A 9,241-nucleotide genomic window follows, 5' to 3' on the forward strand; every position below is an offset into this window, starting at 1 on the left:
AAGAGGTTAATAGGATGGGAATGAGGATGAGTATGTTAGAATTGGAAGAAAAGAAAGAGAGAGAAAAAAAGGACTAAACACATAAATGGAAATTTACATAGGGGTGTGGAGCTATTTGGGCCAGAACTTGAAGAACATTAAAAGGCCCAATAGAAAAAAGAAATAAAACATCAAAAATTTAGAAGACCCAACGAAAAACATATATACAAAAGTTTTGGAGATGCGGGGTATCGAACCCCGTACCTCTCGCATGCAAAGCGAGCGCTCTACCATGTGAGCTACATCCCCATTTGAAGACCTAGGTAGATATTTATTTTATATATTCAATTATTAAACAATATTTTTCTATAAGTACATCTATATTTAAAAAACCATAATCCTTCTAATTCATCCAATTCAGGAAAAATCTTAAGCATATAGTACACATATTTTAAAAAAATTATAAAAGAAAAGAGTCGCCCAAGAAAGTCTGTCTCTTATACACATCTAGATGTGTATAAGAGACATAATTGAGTGGGGTAACCAATTTAAAGTAGTCGCTGGTAAAATTTTTAAGGAGAAGAAAAAGGTGTTGGCGGTGCATATAAAGTAGCAGATTGTGAAGGTCGGTGTTCAGAAATTCATCGTGCAATTTTTTAATTTCCTTCATAACCCCATAGGAAATTTAGTGGAGAAGACGATCCAAGGCTGCCGGAGTGAATCTCAACCGACAAGATGGTGAAAAGTGGAAAAGACTTGAGGTTGGTCTAAATTCGGGCAGTTTCGAGCAAGTTGTGGTGTTTTAACGACTTTAAGCTGTAGAAAAGGAATTAGAAGCTGAAATTTTGGGGTTCGCGTGAAAAGAGGTTTATTAACAGTTTTTATGAAGGATGTTCGTGCAAATTATGGATGGAAATTGACGAATTTGTTGGTAAACCGAGGCTAAACGGGAGTTTAGTTGAAGCAGAGTAGGGGTAGTTTTGAGAGCTGATTTTGAAGTATTCAAGGAACTTTAAAGCTGAAAATCCTCAGGTTAGTAAATTAAGAGGTTGTTTATGAATTTAATACAAGAAATTTGAGGGAATTTGGTTTAGAAATTGATGAATTAAGAACTGAAAGCTGTAAATGTTGCTGTCACGTATAGTTGTATACCCGTGGAGAATTTGAAGAATTTCTCTCAAATCAGTTAATCAATCAGAATATTTGCTTCATGAATTTTGAAGAGAATCAAGTAAGAAAGAAATTTGAGGGCTTATTAAGGAGAAAAAATTTGGAAAGGCCATCAATTTTTAGGAAAACAGTGGGTTGCACAAAATTTCGCAGAAACAGGTTAGTCGGGATTCAATCAAAATTTCGAGCTATCCAAGGTAATTCGCGAACTCTAACTTATTGGGTAATTTAATTTAGAAGTAGTTAATGAGTTTTGTAGAAGAAATTAGTGGTTTTGGGGCTGGATTGGGTGAAATTGAAGCTTAAAAGCTTGAAAGTAGTTGTCGAAAAACAGAGCAACTTGCAGAAAATTGGTGGTCTGAAGGAAGAAGATGATGTCTATCATCTTTTGCCCGTCATCAAAATCCTATTTTTGAGATTTAAGATTGTTTAATTAATTTTGAGCTATTTGTTTAAGACTATCTTTGAATTGAATGACGCTTTAACTCAAGGGGATTTTATGATAAATTCGGAAGATTTAAGGTTTTTTTTTAATTTGTTTGAATAATTTAAAGGCTAGGGATGTTTAAATTCTAAAATTTGACCATTTTGAGGATTATTTAGGGGTTAAGGGAATTATGGTAAAATGATGAGTTGTTTATTTAGTGTTTGGATTGGATAACCATAAGTTAATAATGTGATTTTCAAGCCAGGTTCAATTAGGAGAAGTTTATAAATTCGAAGGATCGAGCCGGAAATTGTGAGTGACAAAACTAAGTGTTTTTTTAGATGTTTTAGCAAGTACATGTCTACTTAAAAGATTAGAATCATGTTTGCCTCATTTTTATATGCTTAAGTAGTTTCCAAGCAAACTAGTTTTTCAAAGAGCTTATTAGTGCATACACAGTTTAAAGAAGTTTATGAAACCATGATTCTCAATATCTACACATTTTATGTTTTAAAAGCATGTGTTACAAATTCATGATCACATGATAGAAAAGTTAAACATATGTTTTATGCTATTCATGCTTTCAAGAATACATGTTTTACTGTATGAGTATTTATGATGAATATGTTAAACTACTGAAGGACTTGAGAATGTATCTGGGTAGTACTACCTAAGGTATGATGGTATTTAGTTATTACCACATGCACGTAGGTAGATTTGACGTTGGTAGTGTTAAGATTACTCTACACCCACTAAGGATTGACGTTGAGGGATTGAGCAAAAGGATTCTCTCTCGACTAAAGATTATGTTAGTTATGTTTTCAGAGATACTATGTTTTAAAATGTTTCAAGTATGAGTTTTCTTGGCAATTTTCAGTTTCAAGCATGATGAATATGTTTTATTAGTCACTAAGTGAGTAGCTCATTCTTTTAAATATTTTCCTTTTCTCAGGTAGTGATCATCTCCCCAGAGGTTAGCTGCCCTACTGCTCTGCCACTCAAGGACTTTAATTAAAAGTTCAAAGTCTAAAGAGAAGTTTTAGGTATTTATTCTATAAATGTTTGTACATATGTGTTGCTCATATTAGGGGTAGTGAAGTATGTTGGGACCCACTGAACTTTGTACCTGTTAATATGATGTAGTTATGTGGTTGTTGATCCCTAATGTTTTGAGGTTGTTTTTAAAGTTTTATTAGTTTGGTGAATATTATATATGTATTATAGGGATTTCTAAAAGGTTAAGGATATAAGTTAGATAGTAAGTGCCACAAAAGGGTTGACTACTATCGTCACATTCTCTTCTGGATTAAGAAGGTAATCTGGGAAGGAGTGTAACAACTAGGTAGTCCCACGATGATTTCTCTTTCTTCACTATTGAAATCGACTGTAATCCAAGGAGGAGCCAATAGATCAGAGAGCTTATTTCTAAATTTTTCTATAACTACGTCTAAATCGACTAAGAAATATGAATAATAGACCCAACTTGTCAATCATGGGAGATATGGTGATAGATATTTTCCCGTCGATCAGGCTCTCGTATCCATTTCTTGCTCGAAAACCACAAGACTACAACGTTCAACTTTTTTTTACCCAACTTCCAACCTCACTTTCAACTTTTACAACTCTGCACCATTCAATTTTTCCATGATCCAACAATTTCCCATCGTCAATTTGAGCTTCAAAATTCTACATAAAAATGCTAAATGAAATTTTAATAGAACACTAAGGAATTACAAAGGTTTATTGTAGAGTTAAATCTTTTTCATTTTAGAAAAGACAACAAGCACATCAAGTCTTTTTGTCCCAAATTCTAGCATCCATTGTATTTTCAGTCAATTTGGGCATGGTTGGAGTAAAATCGAGAAATAATCTCAAGTCCATTCATTCCTCTAGAAGAAAAAAAAATCATCGATTTCTACATTGATAAATTGGAAAAATCATCGAAATGGACTATCCCTACACCTGACTCATTAAAATAACTCAAACCAGACACATGGTTGTATATACAGAGAGAGAGGTAGTTGAAAGAACGTGAAACAATTGCATATTGAAACATTTTTTAAGTTGTTGTAGATTAAATTTTCATTGTTTAGAAACTTTCAAATATGGATTGAAAATTTCAAATTAAACATGATGTTTTATGCACAAAAACATGTTATGGAAGTTAAATTGTATTTCTTCAATTGAATGGCTATATTTGATTTTTATCAAGTGTAAACAACTAATAAAGGGTGGTCATTCAAACCGCAAAAACGAATTTTTCTCAAAACCGAATTTTAAAAACCGGGTGAAACCGGGAAAATGCAGTTTGGTCCGATTAAAGAAATTTTGAAACCAAATTAATTCGGTTTTTAGTTTGGTTTCAATTTCAAAAATTGAATTTGAAACATACTGAACCTTTAATTATTAATAAATATTAAGAAGAGTAAAATCGAAATTTAAAATCGAACCATTTTTAATTTAAAGACAAACCGAATTTTAAAATGAATCTAATCGAACTGCTTTATTTTTAAAAATATATACATTTATTTTTAAAAATACCAAACTGAATTTACGTGTTTCGGTTCAATATTAGATAATTTTAAAATTTTTCGATTTGTTTCCCCAAACCGAACCAAGACTTAAACGTGTTTTCACCCCTAAATTGGTTAAATTTGACAAATGTTTCAATTTTTGTATTTATATGTTTATTTTGTAATTTGGACCATTACTAATTGTTAGCCCTTATAAATAATAGTGGTCTCATTTTGTAGCTTCATCTAAAGTGGGGAGAGTTTTTCCTTTCTTCTTTCTTCTTTCTTTTTTCTTTTCTTTTCTTTTTCTTGAGTTGAGTTGAGAGTAAGTACTAAGCTGTTGGGTTTATGTCCTAAAAACTCGCAGTTTTGTAAAATAATAACATCTTCTATTAATCAATACTACTTGTTTTGATTTCATAAATTGTACGGAAGTTAAATCCAATAAAATCAAGACCCATGACTATTGTATAGTACTGAACTTTTATTATGGAGACAAATTGAGTGGTGCAGGTTCGTTTTAAATGTTCAAAATGATTCTAGTCGGATCATGAATAAGGTTTTGTACCTTATTCTTAGTAACACCATGGATTGGCCTACTCTGTTAGTTCGTTACAAAAAATTGTAAGGTACATTACGATGTGTCCTAATTCTTTAATGTTATGAGGGGGGGGGGGTATGGGGTCATGAGGAATGGGGGCGTTCATGCATATGCTGTTTGCATAAGCATCATGACCAAGAAATAAGGTCGCTCTTACTTTTTAACGTTGTTTATCTTAATATAAGACTAATATTTCACCTAGATAACTAGGTAACTCGTATCTTAATCCTGAAGCTACACTATGAACGTTCTGTTTATTCGGGAGATTGCCCTTTAGATTTGAAATAGTTGGAGGGTGGGTCTAACAGCACCGGTTGATAAGACTTCCGTTTTCAAGGTAAGATGGATAGATAAATGGGGACTAGGGGCAAGACGGAGAGTTCACGCCTACCTGATTTAAGGATAGGAGAAATGTTGTCCTCAAGTACTGAGATCCAGGTCTAAACAGGGGCCCCACCCTTCACTGGCTGATGAAGTTTTAGGTTTTAGTGATTGAATCACAAACCAGTTGTTCATTAGAGGATCAGTAGGGACTTGAGGATAAGACGTAATCTTGGGGGTAAAAAAATATTTAACCTAGCATTATAACGAACAACCCTGTGAAAGGTCGACTTGTGTTATGGTTAAATCATGTGGCAAATATATCTATAGTGAGGAAGTGCAACTATGGGTTTTAGTGATGACCCATTAGTAACGAATGAGATTAATTTGGGTCTAATGAGTTTGCCATTCTCAATCTGGATCATTTGGAGCCATGATCCGTAGGTTTCGCGAGGTCGGGATAGCTCTAGAATAGCGCGATAATTTTAATTGTGAATCGTTTCAAATTAGAATTAAGGGAATTAGTAATCATATGAGATATAATTACATGTTTAATTGAGTATTAAGGCAATAGGAGAATTTATATATATTTAAATATGGTTTAATATTAAGATGGATATGTGTTAAAAATTAATTTAATATTGAATATTAAATTAATTAAGTTTTATTTAATAATAATTTATGAATTAATTAAAATTTTCAGTTTTTAAATTTCAACAATAGATCTTTATAAAAATCAAAAATTTGATTTTGTGATAAAAATTGGAAAAAGTAAAAAAAGCAAAACACTAATAATTTGGAAAAAAAAAAAGATTTCCCATTATCATCTTTATAGTAGCTCACACATAATGCATCTTCTTGCTTTGTCTTCTCAAGCATGAGCTGCAAACTTATCAACTCACTTCTATTTACATGTTATCTGCAAATAATGAAGAGATTGGAGTGAAAAAATACGATGCAAATATAGAGATTATTGAGAGAAAATTTTGGTTTGAAGAGAGTTCTTCAGCTAGTTCTTGCAGTAAGCATTTCTCCCGTCTACCCATTGATTCAAGCTTTGTTTTGAGGTCCCACAATTCAATCTAGACAACGAACCATTAATAGTCACCAATCACTCTAGATTGAGAATTATAGAACCTATATGTAGTCGCAGGCGCGGAAGATTTCTTTGAAGCGCGTGTGTTTAACAAGACGAATTATTTTCAGACCAAATTAATTATCAGCTTCGGTGAAGGAGCTTAGGCACAAGATAGATTCTATCAGAGTTATTATTCTTTGAAACTCACTTCTCGTTCATATTGGTAACAAGCCCATGATATTAGGTTTGCCAACAAATTAGGTGTATGATATATGCTTCACAAGATTCACGTGCTTGATTGATTTCTTTTGTGCTTTTTTCCGCTGTTACTTTGATAACAAATGTTCACTAAAACGCTTTCTACGCAAGGATGTAGACTTCTCTCGGAATTCATGGCTTTGCCGAAGTTTGACCGGTTATAGTCCAATCCCGGTCAACAAGTTTTCCTCCACGGGAATTAGTCTTTCCTATTATTTGTAGTTTGAGAAAGCTACTAATTGCGGCGCTTTCCAGTCTCAGATTACACGCCTGACATACATTGCAGAGTGATATACTCTCTATTTCTCAGAGAGACACACTTGACATCAAATAAGCATGTCTCAGCGATTGTTTCAACATCGGTGTAGTCTATTAAACCGTATTTGATGATTCTGTCTAAATCTCTCTCGGTATTAGTTTTATGTTTAAGGCCTCTCTGTGTACACATCCTCATAAATGGCTATACGGTTTGCGTGTGAATGTTATTACATGAGCTGCTTGTGTGTTTCTTATATGTTTAGAATTGAGCGCTGTAATCAAGTCATTATGTAGAAGATTTCTCTGCACAAGTACTACAACTGTACACTTTATTATCATGTTTTTCCTGACTCATAGCAAGGTCTAAGTCCATTGATACATCTTCTTTATAATCAACTGAATGGTTGGAAACAACTCTCCTCTCACCAATGTTGCGGCTGTCGGACGCTATGATCGCGAATCGAGCTAGAGTTGTAAACTCATGTGCTTAGAGACAAGGAGAGAGTTCAAGAGGAAGCTATAACTCTCACAGAGGGCATAGACAATACAGAAAAATTAATCATATGTCGTATGAGTCACCACACTGAATCTCTTCACTTTTTTCGAATATCACATATTGCTTCAATTTATCTCCACAAGGAGTCCTTTGTAACGGTGACATTGATAGCACGGAAGCAACGATAAGCATGCATGTGACGGCCAACTCATCGAACATTCATGTTCTAATACTTTATTGTTATTGGTCTATTCTTAGGACGAGCATTTTTCTCATATAATGTCTAGTTGACAACACTGCCTATCTGTACGCACTCAAAACTATTGTAGGAAGGCATCAGCACCAAGAAGTATTTGAAGCTGGTTTGGTTGATAAAGCGTCCTCAAAAATAGAACATGTCCTTTCGCTACAAGACGAATTCCGCTGGTGTTGTGAAAAAATTTTTAGTTATTAAAGTACTGTTTTTGATTACACAAGTTGACGTTAGGTCAATCAAAATGCGAAGAATTGAAATATTATCATATGAGGTTGAATTTGCTCGTTTAGGTGAAGGGATTGGACACATTCATTTGTGGTACTTGTGCAGAGTGCTGTATGGTAGATTGATGAAGTTTGTGACCTCTCTATTCTGCAAAGAAACGTTTCAAGAAATTTCTTATTTCAAGCACACAGCGCAAGGAGTGAGTTTTACTCCTAACCATGGAAGCTCCCTATGGGTCATTTTGCAAACCCACACAATCATATTACATGTGAGAATGAACCACAAAAGTATTGGAGATAAATAATCATCAGCTCTCAGATGATAGTCCCGACAACTCAAAAGCTCTATTGATGAACGCTCCTCCAACAGCAATAAAAACCAAGATGGAAAAATGGTGCGTGAATGGACATTGGAAAGTGTAAGAAAAATTGCTGCTGATAACAGCGCCTATATGACAGTCATCGGAAACGTTTTTATGGCCAGTTATTGTTGGTAAGCAGTGGACCATATAGTGGTCTCTTATCATAGTTTCTTTGCCAATCCATCTACACAGGGACAAAGTTCTCAACAATCAATTCTCGTTTAGCCACGTCTATGAAAAGATTGATCATGCTGCAGCTGAGAGCTGGGAAGTAACCATTTCATTTTCATTTATGTTCTGAGGTATCAATATATTAGCATTACAGATCAAGCTTAACTAGGGAGTTTATAGGATGTCGTAGAATCGCAGTAATGATTAAACTACTGGCATAATATTCTCAATCGTAAAAAGTCATAATTGTTCAATATACAGTTGAGAAGTAGAAGGTAATCGATTAAAAGTCATTCAAGGTTAATGCTTCAACCTGACACTCCATGTATTGCTCAAACAGGAAAACTTCATCCCCTAACTGAGCTGGACTTTCATGCGAATTACCTATCTTAGCATTACCCTGTTGCAGATTGCTTAGCGCATGCTGGCCAGAGATTCGAACAGAATCTTTAAACTGTCAAAGGTAGTACCAATCTTAATACCTTAGGGACAAAAATGATGTCAAATAAAAACGATATAGTTATATAGATGATCTATATATAAAATTGCCTTCTCCTCGTGACATACACATGTCGAAGTTACGGATGCTATAGATAAGGTGGGTGAAAATAGCACAACTCTAATACATAACTGTATCTGCTATGGATTCTCAACCATTTTTCATTAAATTTGGCGTGTCATCTAGGCTATATATTATAAGAGAGCAATGATAGTGTAATATAACTAGGATATATCAAAACTTAATATGTGTGCTCCTCTCATCTTCGTTTAGAGTGGGATTCCTATTCATTCGACTGAAATGTGCTTTGGACTCACTTTTTGAGAGATTTTGGTATGTGGCCATGCTACACAGAATGATTGCGGTTCTTTTTTATATAGGTGTAAAAGACACTTAAGTTCGTTATAAGTTCTTGAGTATGAACCATCATAGTGTTCAGAATTTTACTACTTATGATAAGGATAAGACACAATATTGAGGTTTGCTGTCGGTTGATTAGATCATAAGTCTCACCATATTATGTATTAACCACCATGTTTCATGAGAAAAAGACTGAAACGTAAAATATCTCACGTACTTTATATCCATAGTGATGTATCTGATTTACATGATAAATCATTGAACTCTC

General features: G+C 34.0%; 1 long non-coding RNA gene and 1 other non-coding gene across 2 annotated transcripts; one reads left to right on the forward strand and one right to left on the reverse strand.

Annotated features, from left to right (window-relative positions):
- Positions 1-215: 215 nt before the first annotated feature.
- On the reverse strand, positions 216-288 carry TRNAA-UGC. The gene has a single exon. It is a non-coding gene; the product is annotated as a tRNA-Ala (tRNA).
- A 289-nt stretch (positions 289-577) lies between these two features.
- LOC120070153 lies at positions 578-2,839 on the forward strand. Its single transcript, XR_005479805.1, has 4 exons — positions 578-1,011; positions 1,124-1,346; positions 1,842-1,888; positions 2,529-2,839. It is a non-coding gene; the product is annotated as an uncharacterized LOC120070153 (long non-coding RNA).
- The last annotated feature ends 6,402 nt before the right edge of the window (positions 2,840-9,241 follow it).

This window comes from Benincasa hispida, unplaced genomic scaffold, assembly GCF_009727055.1.
Source record: "Benincasa hispida cultivar B227 unplaced genomic scaffold, ASM972705v1 Contig978, whole genome shotgun sequence".
NCBI classification, from domain to species: Eukaryota; Viridiplantae; Streptophyta; class Magnoliopsida; order Cucurbitales; family Cucurbitaceae; genus Benincasa; species Benincasa hispida.